The sequence below is a fragment of the Anopheles funestus genome, chromosome 3RL, assembly GCF_943734845.2.
Source record: "Anopheles funestus chromosome 3RL, idAnoFuneDA-416_04, whole genome shotgun sequence".
Lineage (NCBI taxonomy): Eukaryota > Metazoa > Arthropoda > Insecta > Diptera > Culicidae > Anopheles > Anopheles funestus.
This window is the reverse complement of record NC_064599.1, coordinates 59,460,993-59,475,802: the sequence shown is the minus strand read 5'-3', so window position 1 is coordinate 59,475,802 and position 14,810 is coordinate 59,460,993. Positions and strand designations below refer to the sequence as shown.

At 42.3% G+C, this 14,810-nt stretch overlaps 2 protein-coding genes across 20 annotated transcripts in view; both read right to left on the bottom strand.

Annotated features, from left to right (window-relative positions):
- Positions 1-13,344, bottom strand: part of LOC125768337 (MAP/microtubule affinity-regulating kinase 3-like) — a 59,275-nt gene extending 45,931 nt beyond the window's left edge. For 6 of the 19 annotated variants that reach the window (XM_049435805.1, XM_049435814.1, XM_049435817.1 and 3 more), the window contains exon 1: positions 8,934-13,344. The gene's annotated coding sequence lies outside the window, so the exon portion shown is untranslated. Of the gene's footprint in view, positions 1-7,107; positions 7,438-7,931; positions 7,989-8,933 lie in introns of those variants that run through there. The other 13 variants (XM_049435812.1, XM_049435821.1, XM_049435824.1 and 10 more) reach the window with 8 other exon arrangements.
- LOC125768433 (uncharacterized) overlaps positions 1-14,810 on the bottom strand; it is a 64,845-nt gene that overhangs the window by 13,097 nt on the left and 36,938 nt on the right. The window lies entirely within an intron of this gene.

Sequence of the window (14,810 nt, the reverse complement as noted above, 5' to 3'; positions counted from 1 at the left end):
ACAAGACAAGTAAAGTGCTCTGCACACCATGTTGCATGTTGATCAAAATCAAGCTTCTTTTGGGTGAACGGCGAGTAAAATAACGATTCCAACTCTGCCAGTGTCCGGAATGTAGCACGTTCCCGGAACACTAACAAATTCGTTCCCTCTAACGCAACGACACGAAACAAAATCAAGTTCTGGTGCCAGGATGGCGGAACCGGAAAGTTTCGGGTCCGGCCTTGGAAGAGAGATTTGTTTTTTGTTTTCTACGTTACATTTTCTTCCCCAGAAAAGAAATCCCAATGCTGGCAGGCGGGCGTGTTTGTGCGCTGCTTCTGTACGCTGTGTCGTATCTTTTACTTCCGATTTATTATTATTCATGCTGTTTTCCAAGAGTTTCACCCCTGCTAAGAGACCGTCATCTGCTATTCGTCATCCGCTGTGTTACTCTTGATGACGTTTATGTGTGTTTGAAAATAGCGTGACGGATCGGTACGTCTTTCTGATGCCATCCGTACGCACACTCACGCTGTTGCTGGGCTTTTTTTCAATAAGCAAAAGTGACCCACATTCTCACGTTCGGGAACGTTGACGACCGACAAGCTGTCTCCAGGCCTTTTGATCGCGCTGTGTAGGCTTTAAAACTGGGATGGCAAATTGTCAATAAAAAGATCTATGTCTCCAGCAGCTATCATCAATTCTTCGCGATTGATGAGATGAATAAAGCGTAGGAAAGAAAGTTATGAAACCATAAAACGCGCACTAAACGCTTCCGTGGAGGTTCATTTTCATCGTGGTCACTTCTATCTCGAGACCTCCATCAAGACTCATTTTTATCCCAAAAGCCATTTCTTGTAGTGTGTTAGACACCATTGTCTAGTTAGAAGAGGATATTGTATTTTTGAAACGTTCTGTCATATACATCAACAATAAAGTCAAGATTGCTATTAGGCAAATTAAACGAGCATAATCAACACTTCATATCATTCAATACTCACTCCTCCAAGTATGGACATGTAATTTAGCTAATTGTTTCTTATGTTCTGAGCGATTGATTTTTCTAATCATTTAACAGCTTTAAAACCCCCTCCTTTATGTTTATTTGAGCCACCTTGCAATAAAAAGCATGTCGTAAATCATCTGATAAATACATCACAATCTATTAAATTATAAAATTCCTCTCTCAATTAGCTAACTTGCCGAGTTCAGCCTGAGCCTTTACGTAACTCACGCTGGCCACAACTTCGACCGTTCCAGCTTTTCTTTTTACACAAGCCCACCATACCGATGGTGTCCACCTTCTTCTACGAAGGGATGCCGCCTTATGTTCGGTTGCATAATACACACGTGTAGACAAGGGGCAGCTCTACCTTCAGGTCTGCCGTCTGCACTCCTCTCATGTCATGTGCTTTCGATTGCCCAGCATTGGGGCACAACATAATTGCGTACACTTCATTATCGAAGCAGGATGGATTTTCTTTTCTCCCATCATTTCCAATCCGTTTATTGAAAGAGAAAATGACACGGGAAGTATACCGGTCTACAGATAGATGGAGGACGTGTAAGCCTGTGATGGAGTGGAGGAAAACTCATTATATTAGGCTCATTAAAAGATGTACGTCGTACATCGTTACGGCCGGTGACTTCTTCCTTCTGCGCTGTAGATTTGGGACAAAAGCAGGAAAATAAATTTCCTTCTTTGTTTTCTTCAAAAATCGTGGAAAATTAAGACTATATGTCCAAATTTATTTGCCTGGTTTTCCATCCCATTTTTGTCGCGGTTACTACATCATGATCGTTATTTTCACGATCGATAAACTGAAACACCAAAGAGTGACATGTTGTAATAAGGGTGGAACATTCTTCATCCGCCAGCGTTCCGGTACGCTAAAGAGATAGACACAATTCGCATAAAATCAGATGATACAACACATTACGGTGACCTTTATTGGTAAAATCGTTCGAGGATGTGTAGAAGGGAGAGTTCGACGATTCAACAAATTTACCACCCAATAACAAACACATTGTGAGGAAAACTGCTTCTTCTGTTCGCCCCCTCGCTCCTCATTCCGTGGCGTGACGCCATGATGGTGGCAAATGTTGAAAAATGTCGGAAAACTCTCTTACCCTCTCACAGCGCGTGCCACCCACCGGATGACCCCGTGTAATCGTAATCATCAAAACTCATCTTTCATCTGCCATTAGTAATTGTTTCATTCCGTTTCTGCCCTCCTCTCTATCTGTTTATCTTGTTTGTGTCATTGCAAAAACGGTTTCTCCCTGAAGGACACGCGCGTGCTTGTGTGGGGGTTGTTTTTCACGGTATGTAAACGCGAGGTGTAATCTTTGTCGCTGTTGAAGGAAAGTCTCAAAAATGTGCCCACGCCAGGACAGGATGTTTTGCAAAACGCGGTGCAACGATTTTTTTTTTATTGTTGCTCTGTGTCACTATTTAACACATACAACCCAACAATTGATGAACGCGAATTGTCACGCACGGTAAACTGGTTTGTCTTATGTTTCGCAAAACAAAACCGAAACATTTTAAGCGATCGAATGTGAATCGACGTGGAACATGTAGGACACTATCGTTTAGGTGTGCTTTTAGAGCTTGTTTAAAAACAAGCTAAAAATATTTCCAATTTCGATTTTTGTATAAATTTTTTAGGCATTTCAGAAGGGAAAATTCAATTTGTAGGGACAAAAACCCAAAAATGAGACAAAAAATATTTACATAATTGTTGAGTAAACTAGCGATTGGGATAAACTTCCCCATAAATTCATGAGCTCACATAAGATGCATTTATTGAATGTTCTTAACGCCCACAAGACACGGAGATTGACAAATTGAAACTACCATCCCGGGCGTAGGCGTGCGTATGGTTGTTGGCAAACCAAATTCGATTCGTTATTGATCTCAATTTCTATCCCAGCATTTCTATAAAATGCCCATAAGGTAAAGCGGAAGCAAAAAAAAAAACACAGAAACAATTTGCCAATGTGCAAATATTGTTCGACCAAAAATTGTCGTCTGACACAGATAATTCTGGAGACCATCCAAAACGAGGGCCAAAAAATGGTTCTTTCACATTCTGTACCACATTCGAGGCAGCAACCCACACACGAGAAATCGAGGGCGTTCGCGCACACACTCACACCCGGTGGGATAGATTTGCATATAAAACTGGAGAAGTTGCAGAAGCATCTAGCGACGATGCAAACGATGACGACGACGGTAACGAGTGTTATATAAAATGGGAAATAAAATGAACGATTGGCATCGTGCCCGAGCGAACTTGCAACGTATTTTTTTCTCTTTTCCGAGGCTGGAAGAGGTATTTCTCTAGTACGTGTAGACCGAACACATCGCCTACTTGAGAGATGCCTGCCGGCATGGAACGTCACCGTGATAGAATCGGGGGAGATAAATAAATATATGGGAAGCTATTTTATGGAGTACGAAATGAACACTTTGTGCTTTTAGTTTGCATCCTAATTTTATGTTCAATATGTCCCTTAACAGGATCAAGACGTTTATGAGTCCTGTCTTCTACGGAGCTCCCGACGTTAAGATTATTATTTTCCCCAGTTTTTCTGATGTAGAACTCTTAAAAGAGGATTTGCAGATACTGATATGAGGATGGGGAGCGTAACGTCTTCCACCCCTTTCAATCTCCCATTTGACTCTTCCCCTTCCCAACCGACCGGTCGAAGATTGGCGAATTGTGACCATAATCAATATAAATAGGCACTAATTGAACGTTGACAAGACGCCAAAGAGGTGCCGGGGTAACCGGGTAACCTTCTTCCTTCATCTTCACGCTTCCGACGCCACACACCGTGTGGTACGGATCGTACGTGGATCAGATTGGCGATAATGATTGGAAGAGAACAGCATCTCGGACCGCGTATGTCCGCGCGTTTGCCAATGAAGTCAAACCCGCGGTTTTATTGCAGCATCCCACCGAAAAGCCAAACACGGTTTTACGTGTGTTTGTTGGAAAGCAACGAGACAGACAAGTGAACAAAAAAAAACTTCCTCTATTTATCTGTTCTTGTTGCTTTGTCGCTTCATACGGTGTTGCGGGGTTTGATCCAAACAATGCGTCAATTGGACCCAATTCCCCAGTTTAGTCAGGTTGTCGGCTCATGCAAACGTTTCAAACAGATGTTTGGTTTTTTTTATCATTTAAGGAACGTGTGAGGTTTGTGTGTGAAAAAAAGATTTAAAAATAATTTTATCTCGGAAACAATAAATTACGCAATGGAGAGAAGAAAACAATCCTACCGCAAAATATTATTAAACACGAATTATCTAATTCATTTTATGTGAAATTTGCCACCACGCATGGTGGTTTTGAGAATTATCCAAAATTCAACGTTAATTATAAACCTCTTCTACTCCCGTTTTCTCCACTTCATGTTGACCTTTTCACCAGCTTCCGTACCCGCCAGGCCGCCAGGTAGTGAGTGTCACTTTCACATCGTCCACTAATTGCACTTGCCAAAAGCGGAAGGAAGAAAATCATCAACTCATAACTCGAACTCGAACCCAAAACCGGGCGGGGTATTGTGCTTTGAGTTTCTCAAATTTTTCCCACTTCTTTTTTTTTGATTGGGAGGAGACTAATTTATGCGCGCACGAGATTTGCGAGATTGCGTAACGCCGGCAAATGATAATCCGGAGCTCGCAACACGAATTGGTCACTTCCGGTGTTTGCGTGGGGCGGGATTTTTGTTTTCATTTGCTTGCGCTCAAAAAAAAAAACTAACATCACCGCTCACTGTCGGGTGATTGTTTTATGTTTCTATTTCTTTTTCTAGTGTTTTTCTAGTGTTTTTCTTTGCTTCATGCACTACTCGAGACAGCGAGATAATTTGGATGGATAAACACTTGCGGTGAAAGAAAGCCGCAAGTGGCGATTAACTCGACAGCGGAAAGCTTTTCCGTTCATTCGAGTGCATCTCATCGTTACTCATGACAGAAAGGAAGAAATAGTCCATTTAAACTATTTTGCAAATCATGTGAAATTCATTAAATTTACAAACAAATTAACAAACGAATAACATTTTGTTTGTGGTGGGACCGATTTGGTGTTGTCTACTATGAGTCGATATAACAAAAAGTAATTGACTATAAGTTAAACGTTATTCATACCACTTCGATCAAGGAGTAGATGAAGCAATTGTATTTGTGGTGGAACAAATTCCACGTCGTATATTATGAGCCTAACCTATACTAGCCACTGTATTTATTTACTGAGTAATAACGCTCAGCTCACCACCATTTGTAAAGAGTTATTTTATAAAAATTTCTAAGTTCAGTACGTTTTATTTCTACTCTTGTTGGACAATATGTTAAACTTACAAATCTTCTATTCCGAGAAGCAAACACTCTCGCTAGACTAAACAAATGCTTGTGCACAGCACAAGCCAAGGCAGCAATGACTGCGGAAAAAAACCTCCCTCTCTACACACAGCCCCAGCCCATTCGAAACGTGCGGAATGAGAAGAAAAGAAAGAAAAATTGCGGCAAAACGATGAAACGATGTCGATCGCGATCGAGGCAAAGGAATGTGCAACCCTTCCCCCTCCCATGCCAAATGCCTTTGGGTCTTTGGGTAATGTGTGTGAGGGTTGGAATTGTGAACACCATTTGCAAAAGGGACAAGTGGGCAAGGGTGCTGTTTTGCTGTTTTCCACTTGCATCGCGCTAACGGTATGGTGGACAAGCAGTAGCAAAAGAAGTAGCATAAGATGCAATGTTTAACCACGCCACACAGTTGCTCGTTGAAGGAACGTCAAGATGTACGACAACGGTGGTGGTGGTGGTAATGAGCGCGATTATCTAACCGGTGTACAGTCGATCAGCCATCGTTGTACGCATTCAGTTGCATTCCCGCAATTGAGATGAAAATCAAAAGTGGGAGGTAGGGAGAAGATGCATTCCCTTTCATTCTCTCTGACACACAAACGCACACAACCGAACCGAACGAATGACACATAAAAGGGGTAGCTTTAAAAAAGAAGCGATTTAAAATGCCGAGCGAGAGCAAGACAGACGGAAACGATCGCGTCACACCCATGTTCGCCAACAACCCCCTAATTTACTCCCCGCATTTTTCTTGATTTTTCCCCCCATCAATCGTTTCTTTTTTTGTGTTTGTTTTGTCATTTTCTGCCTTCCCTGTATCCGTGCTCCTCGTGGCACAATTTTCGCTTTCACGCGTCGATCATTTGGCTTTCCCTTCTACGGTTTCTACGTTTCCTTTTACCTTCCTGTGCTAAAGTGCTCACAACAACAATAACAAAAAAACCCGTTAAGAGCGATGATACACTTCACATCTTCGACTTTAACTTCAAGCTCTATATGCTTGATGACGTCAAATCAACAACGAGAGTCCCAACGCCCTTTTTCGGACGAAAAAAGTAATATACCATCTAGTTTTGATATACGAACCGTCCCCTTAAACTTTCCCTTATCTTACGAATGGAAATCGATGTGCGTAAAGTGCGTGGAATTTTATCAGTAGGATTATGTTGCGCGATAGGAATGAATTTTTCGGTGCGTGTTTGCTGGACAAGAAGTGGACTAAGCGAACTAAACCGCCTCTCTCCTGTCTTGGAAGGGAAGAGGCAACAGTGCGAGCCGGTTTTTAGCTAAACCGGTTTTTGAATATGGTAAAAACGATAGCAAAAGCGAGATAGATGTTGTTATTAACTCAAGACCGTTGAAATCTTTCATGCTTTTACAATTTTTATCCGATTTCATTATAAACGGAAGAGGAATTTCGTGCTTTTTCTTTGTTTTCTTCGTTACATTAGGATGTTTTTGGATGACATTTCGACAAACCCGTTTGAGGAACTGAAACTTTTTGAAACTTTTACTTGTGTTGTTTTCTGATTCATGCACAAATAAACAGTCACTGGAATTTGCTTACAACTAAATAAATTTTACTCTTTACACACACTTATACATGTACACCACAGTAACTTTGATTAAAAATGCATCAAATAGACGCAGTTTCATTCGCACTTTTTTCCTGCTTTAATGACTAACACTGCCAAGCAGAATATCTTACGACAGCCTTTGTGTTAGACGAATCTGTTATTCACAAATCATACATTTCGAGACAGTTTTCTCCAGTTGCATCAGTGTACTATCGGTTCGCTTAACCGCACAAACATTACCACCCTGAAGGAGGTACACCACACAACAAAGGAGACGTCGTCACAAAACGTAGGGCGCCTCCGGCAGAACACGCGACGGTAAGGAACCGTCTTCTCGCTCGCTGTTGCACACACCCGAAAGATAACTCATTTAAATATTTGCTGATTTAAAATTCCAGTCGTTTTAATTAAAATCAAACATTAGACCGTCACACGCACACACACACACGCGGACATTTTTATCAGGCACAGCAGAAAAAGCAGTCAAACCAGAACAGCAGTGCAGGATGAGATCACTTTTGTTTTGCTTCAGCTGATGAGTAAGATATGGCTCACTAGTTCACTATCCAGCAGCGGTGAGACCGATATGAAGCTCATTTGTAGGGAAGTTTCGACGTTTGTTTGCAGCTTGCATTAACTTCAACGCACACACACACACAACACGTACAATAAACGCATACTATTAGCGTTCGCTTTTGGGCAGGTGCGTGAACGCTTTTTATTAGCGCAAATAAATTCTCCATCAAAGCTCACGCGTGAGAAGAACTGCGTCAGTGTTGTGAGTGGTGAGATCATGATCGCGGTAACAAAACGGGGGACAATGAAAGACGCGCAAAAAAAAACTACTTCAATAAAACGGTGGTTGTCATTGCACTGTTCTCCCTCAGGAACCATCATTCACACACATACACACATGCACGCACACAAACTCTGGAGACCATAAATTGAATTAATCTCCACCCCACGGTACAAATAAAGCGCACAATAATATATCACACCGTGTTGCGTGTTGCTGGGGCTTTTGCAAATATAAACACACAAAGAAGCTTATATATGGGAGGCACACGTACACGCACACACTAGAAAGATCAAATCAAAATGGATATAATACCCTTACACAACACAACAACACATCGGGTTTCACGGAAAGAGTACAGATTTAGCACAAAAAACGATCTATTAGTGTGTTTCTATCTGTCGCTAGATGGATCACGAATCCCGTTTGATGATCTTTGGTTCTTCTCCAGCGCGCGCACACACACACGCGTACGCACAGAAGTGATCAATTCACACAGTACGATTATGAGTGGGTGTGTGTAAGCGTTTGTTGTTTGTGATCTATCTATGGAACTTTTTTTTTCCTTCTTTTATCAAAATGAATAAAATTCTTGCACCGAACAGGGAGTGGCGGCTTTGTATCAGGGGGGGGGGGGGGGGATCTGGTAGCTGAAGAAGCAGGTTGGATTATTAAGCTAACGTGTATGGGTTTGTATCTACAAGGCCACCTACACACCAGCTGGATATGACGCTAGATGAATTTAAATGCGACCACACACTGATCACAGATCATTGTCTCACTTCGCCATCGTTCACGGGTTGAGATCGGATGATTCCGTCCGGATGTTGATGCACGCACCACACGCACAAAATTCCATCTAAAAACACACACGCATACATTCGCACACCCACTTTAAACGCAAATGTTTGATCATACAATCGATCGTTCCCGAACCTATTGTTTCTCTGGTTTAGTATTGCTATTGTGTGAACAATTTTGATCACAATGACACATACGTGCACAAGCACTACTACCACTACATTGTTTTGACGTTAAATCGATCAACACTTGCTCGCGATCGTTCCATGGCTCCATTGCAGCAGAAACACGTAGCAATCGTTGTCGTGTGATCGTGACAAACCGTGACTCATTGATTCACGTTTGTATGCGTATTTCACCCACAGGCACACTTTGCACGCATAAAAAAAAATGATCACTATACCTACGATCATACCAAACTTCGAAAGGATGTGCACACGCGCCAAGCTACAACAACTCGAAATCGAAAGCAAAACTTTGAACTTAAAACGCCAGTTTAACAGCGCGTACCGGGTACAGATTAAAACAAAACTAAACGCAATGGAACAAAAATCCGCGAACCGCGATTACGCGCTCTCGCGCGCTGTGGCTGTGGCCGGCAAGAGTTGCAAACGGCCGGAACGCCAACAGTGGAATAAAAACCGTCACCCGGGCACAACACGTCGGGTCGCGCGTTTGGGCCGTGGCACTGGGTGCGTTGATGATGACGGCTTCCCAACACAGCTGCTGCTGGATTTGTTGTTTGTTGTTCATTCGTTTTGCGCTCTCTTGCGTGCGAGCTCAACGCTAACGCAACGAAACGAGTTCATTCGGTGTTGGTTCTCACGCGTGCGCACACCCTCTTTCAGTCTCTCTCTCTCTCTCTCGTGAGACTCGCTCTCATGTGCGATTAGAGAGATATTTTTATGAATCACCATGTGGTGCACAGTTGACATAAATCATACTGCTATATGGACAGATTTGTTATAACTTCGTAACTTCCATCATTTAAATTCCATAAAAACGGTTTATATGAATCTTTAAGATAGTGAAGCAACACAGGCTCCTACTGAATGTGAAGAAAAATCATTGAAAGTAAGAACACCTAAATTAATGGTTAAAAGGTGTCGTACAAGCGCAAATTCCAAATTCTTGTTAAATCTAAAGCATCACTTCATATCACCATTATGCTCTTTACATATGTGATATGGTTCAATATAACAATATTTATGAAATATGAATATAAATCAATATTACAGGCAAACTAAAAACTAGTTACATTTTCGGTTAGTTAAATGCATCTTCAATTCAATTCAATTTTGTCCTAAATACTAAATTCACATTTCAACTGTGCGCTGTCTTTGACCATTGACAAATGACGTTAGGAGCGCGCGAGAGAGAGAGAAATGATAGTGAACCACTGCGTCAAAATCGAGAGTTCGTTCGTATCATTTGCATATTTACTCTTCGTGCCATCTCGCTCGCAAAATTTTATTTTGTGTTCATTCACCGATCGCACGAACAGTGTTGCCAGCGACGTAGAACAAATATTCTATTGGATTAAAATAATCCAATAAATACAAAACAAAAACTGTATTTTTTTAAATACAAAATAATGACCTCACAAGCACGTGCGATATAAAATTAATGCATATTTAAATATTAAAAATGCGGCGTAAATAAGGGTAAACAATAAATGAAAGTTAATTCAAGAAATCGGAAATACAAAAACACAAACATGACTGCGGACTCTTTACCCTTACCTAACGGAAACACGCACATTATGAGTCATTAAGTTAACAAAGTCAACGACACACGGCTAATCGACGAGAACATAGTTCTCGTTCACCGAGCTGCACAAAGTAGCCATGCTGCCGAATGTTATCGTCATCGTCCGTTTGCTGATTCTACACTCTTTCGCTTTATGAACCGCGTCCCAATGGTATCTCTTCCTGGGTCGTACGGCTCTTAGGTCCACAATTTCCTGTGCAAAACGTTAACATTCTGGAGAGTAACTACCTGTTCTAGCTTATGTTAACTTCTATGCGCGTTTGCACACATAAAACCATCGACCGTCCCTCCATTAGGTTTTTATGAATAAAAAAAAACAAAACGCCACGTTGGCGGTGGTTGGAAGCTATATTTTATTCATTTCACGTGTTTCTGGACAGTTGCGTCGCGTCCCCAAATGTGTGTTTTTTTCCTGTTTTGTTTCTGTTTTTCGACAACCCCTCACGACTGCCGGACAACATCGTTATGCTCGTATGCTTTTTTACCCCCACCAGAGCATAGCAATTGGAGGACTATAACGCAACAACCGTTCCCCTGGAACGGAATTCTAAGTTAGCAATGAACTTCGTTCGTGTGGATTAAATTACAACCATGTAACCAACCCATCAGGTTCACGCACGATATTTGGAATTTGACCACCGAATCGTTACACAACGTCCATTTTCCTTGGAGAGAAATGAACACCGTGAGCGATAGAGTACACAACTTTAATGAATAATTATGTTATCATTTTATAGCTCATGCCCTTTTGTAGCATACTAAATATCGCAAACCATTCAAGCGTCATTCCCAGCACAATTAACACCTTCTTTGCGTTGATAGATGTTTGAAGAAATGATTTGCACTTAGAAACCCTAAAAATATGCAAGATAAATAGCCAGGAAGTGTGATAGCCGTTTGATGATAGAGTACAAACATTGTCAAGGACGTTATTGCCTTCCTTGCATGCCGGAGGCACGTGTTAGACATCACTTTAGCAGCGAAATGTGTCCCACGGCTAACCATAAATAGAAAATAAATAGATCGTTTTCGTCTGAATTGAAATATTCAATCAGCAATTCTGATCTAGGAGCTGAAACAAATGCTAAATAAATTGAATTCTAGAGCTTGGAAGCTTCAGAAGACGGTAGAAAGAGAAAAGCAATTCAATGCTTGGGTATTGATATCCGTGCGACTCCGATGATGGAATAACATAATTCCGTTGATGATCTATCTTTGTTCGGTTTAAGTAATTCAATTTGTTCCAAAAAGAAGGAATCGAATGACATTGGTAGAATATTATTTCGAAAACACTCTGGAATAGATGGTTGACAACATTTATCTTAAATTGCTGCTAAGAGTAAAGCAACCAACCCAATCTCAACCCACACGATATCACCACGTAATCCAAATTAACACCTCCAGCAGTTCACTCCACATATTTGGACCGAACAACTCGCGAGATGATGATGACCAAAAAACACACACATACAAGTCAATAAGCCGCAGTGTTAAAAAAAGGAGAAGTGTATAAACGCGAGTCAAAGATTAATACAGGCACTATTTATAGCGGGGCGAAAATCAACAGATACCACGAGATACGAGTCCAGAATGCAAACAGGAGTCTGGCTCAACAACAGCAGCCACCCTGTACCATACATGCTGCCTATATATCACGTGTTGTAGGAGATGATGTGGAGAAGCTTTCGTGATATACAAAAAAAAACGACACAAACATAGGTATGTACACCCACAAATGCGAGCAAAAAAGAAAAAAAAACCCCTGAAACTGAACGCTATCCGTCGTGTGGTGGCGAGTCCGCTAAGATAGTGGCACGCTACTTGCTATCTTAAGTAATTTATTGCCGACAGTTAGCGCAACGTGCCAGCGCCTAGGGTAAGGATCTACACCTCACTGCCCCCAGTATCTCGGGAAATAAAAGATCTAAAGTTTTGCTGTTGTTTTTGGTTTTTGTCTTCGTCCGTACGCCCCACACCAAAGTGCTTCAGAGCACTTGACACTGTGTTCTGAACCACAGCTGACAGCAGCATCTCGGCTGTCCAATTCCGGTTGGCAGCTTCTCATTGACTTCATAATGGCGCACATTCCCGTACCTGTTGTGAGGAGCTCCGGGGCCTGGGGGAATTTGTATGGACAACACACGTGAACGAGAGCACGATCGGCGGCATCCGTCCGGTGCAGGAAATACTGGGTAACTCATATTCAAGAGCGAATGCGCGCCCGCGCGTGTACTGACCACTTTAAACTAGCTTAAGAGAGTAAGAGTGTGGGGTACGGCAAGATCCCGGCGTTGCAGTTGATCCAATTTATTAACCACTGCTGCTCCATTCGTCCGGAAATTGGACCGCATGAGGCCAAGAATGGGGAAAAAGACTAACCAGAAATAGACGCCATCAATTGGATCTTAGGCAAGGTCGTGACGGTAACTCCGCCTGTCAAAGTCATCATTACGGGTTTACCCTTGACTTTAATTTTCTTCTACTTTCTCAAGATGGCGCCTGTGTGCTGGTGCTTCATTCTTTCGTACCTTAACGTCGTTGTTAAGCTCGTGTACGATCGTCACTCGCTCGACCACATATCGCATACGCTAATTTGAAGCGTTCAATTAAAGATGAACGCTAAATAAAGCTCATAATTGTTGGCGAGTTGGCGTCAATAACCTACCTATCCTAGCTCTACTTCGACACGAAAGTGGCGCTAGTGGTGTTGCTGTTTTGGGGTAACACAACCTTACATCCATTTTCCCCTATCCCGTTCAAGTGTGACCTCGCTACGTAAATGTTTGCCGTTTTAATTTGCGTGTTTTGATTTGCACTCCAGGCAGCAATAAACTCGCACACGAAGCACACCATATTCTTATCAGGGTTTCCTCGTGTTTTCTTCACTGCTCGGCAAACGTAGGCAGTGCAAAGTCAACACTCTGGCGAGAGTGTGACAGTTGCGAACATACCTTAGTAGTTAAGCTCAGTTGCAGAAAAGATATGTTTTGTTATTGAAGCTATAAAAAACCACTCGATATATCACGATACAAAGTAGATGATGCGAGCAGTAAATGCATTACAACGCTGTTACACGCCCGCAAATTCTTCGTTTACTGACATTCGAGTATTGCGAAGTAGTGGAAGACTACCAACAACCCGGAAACGGGGAATCATTTACACCCGTTTGGTTTTCCTTTGTCCGGTGACACTGTTGCACCGGCCTGTGGTTGGAAGCTTGAGTGAAAATAAATTATGCCGCTTATCAGTTTGTTTGATTTCGCAGCACCCGAGAACGCTACTTCCGCCCTGGTTCGCCCCAAAAAGGTCAACGACGTACGGTCGGTCGGAACGCGGTACATTTCCATGACGGGTTCCAATCGGTTTCCCTAATAGAGCGAATGCAGGTAGAAACGGAGATCCCGCAACTGCCAAGTGCATCCGCATGGGGGAGCCCTTTTGAGGGTCGGCAAATGGTTGGCAAAGGCATAACACAAATCGTTATGTCAACGTTGGCGACAAATGGAAGGAAAAACATTACACTGATACATGCATTCCAGATTGTTGCTGCTGTTGCCGTCACTACGGAAGTTGTTTTCTAATGGCGACACACCATAATCAATAAGGTAAATAAGGGCCTACGGAAAAGTACAATTCCGTTAGGTACTCAACAACAACAGTGCTGAAAGCATCGCATCTGACATAAGCGCCTAAATGGCGACTTACCGCATTACAGGTAAAACCGCGGTTCGAAGAGCTTTTGACAGGTGGAAGCTTGTTCCGTGTGTTCGCGCACGCACACCTGTGCTGTAAGAGAGGAGCTTGACAGTACCGGTTTCAACATCGCGTTGGAAAATTGTGCCGCTTTCGCCGATGTGTGTGTGAGAGCCCGCGCGTGATCTTCTTATTTTTGCGATCGCAAATATTGATAGCAGTGTGTGAGTGCGAACATCGCGCACAACGCGCGAAGAGATTAACTCTTTCACCTTACATCAAACCGTGCGTGCGTCTCGAGCGGCATGCATTATAGTGAGTCATCCCCCGAGAGATTTCCACTCGCGTTCGCTTGCAACAGACGAAACACAAGTAAGAAAAAAAAACCTTCGTTTTGTCTCTTTCTAACATCCGATCGGCTAGAATTTATGAGCGAATCAATTCGCAGATACACTAACTTGGTACAGCGCGTGATCAAATGTTTCTTTATTTTTTGTATCTTCAATATGGTGCAAATATTTTACTCCACACACTCATCGTATTGTGCTAAATATTATTTACTCTAAAAGAGTATCCATTTCAGTATCAATAAATAAAGAAGAAAAACCTCGAGACGGCAACAAATATACACCGGTTATGGTTCGATTTCTACTCTTTCTCCCAGTCTGCATCACCGCAAAGAGTAACTTAATTCGTTTCCTTTTTTTCCTTTCGTATTCTTTGCGGTTCAAATGACTCATCACAGTGGTTGGAGTTGCCCAAAACGGGCCCGGGACCAACTTCTTCAATTGATTCTTCTCTCTCCACATGGGGTGCT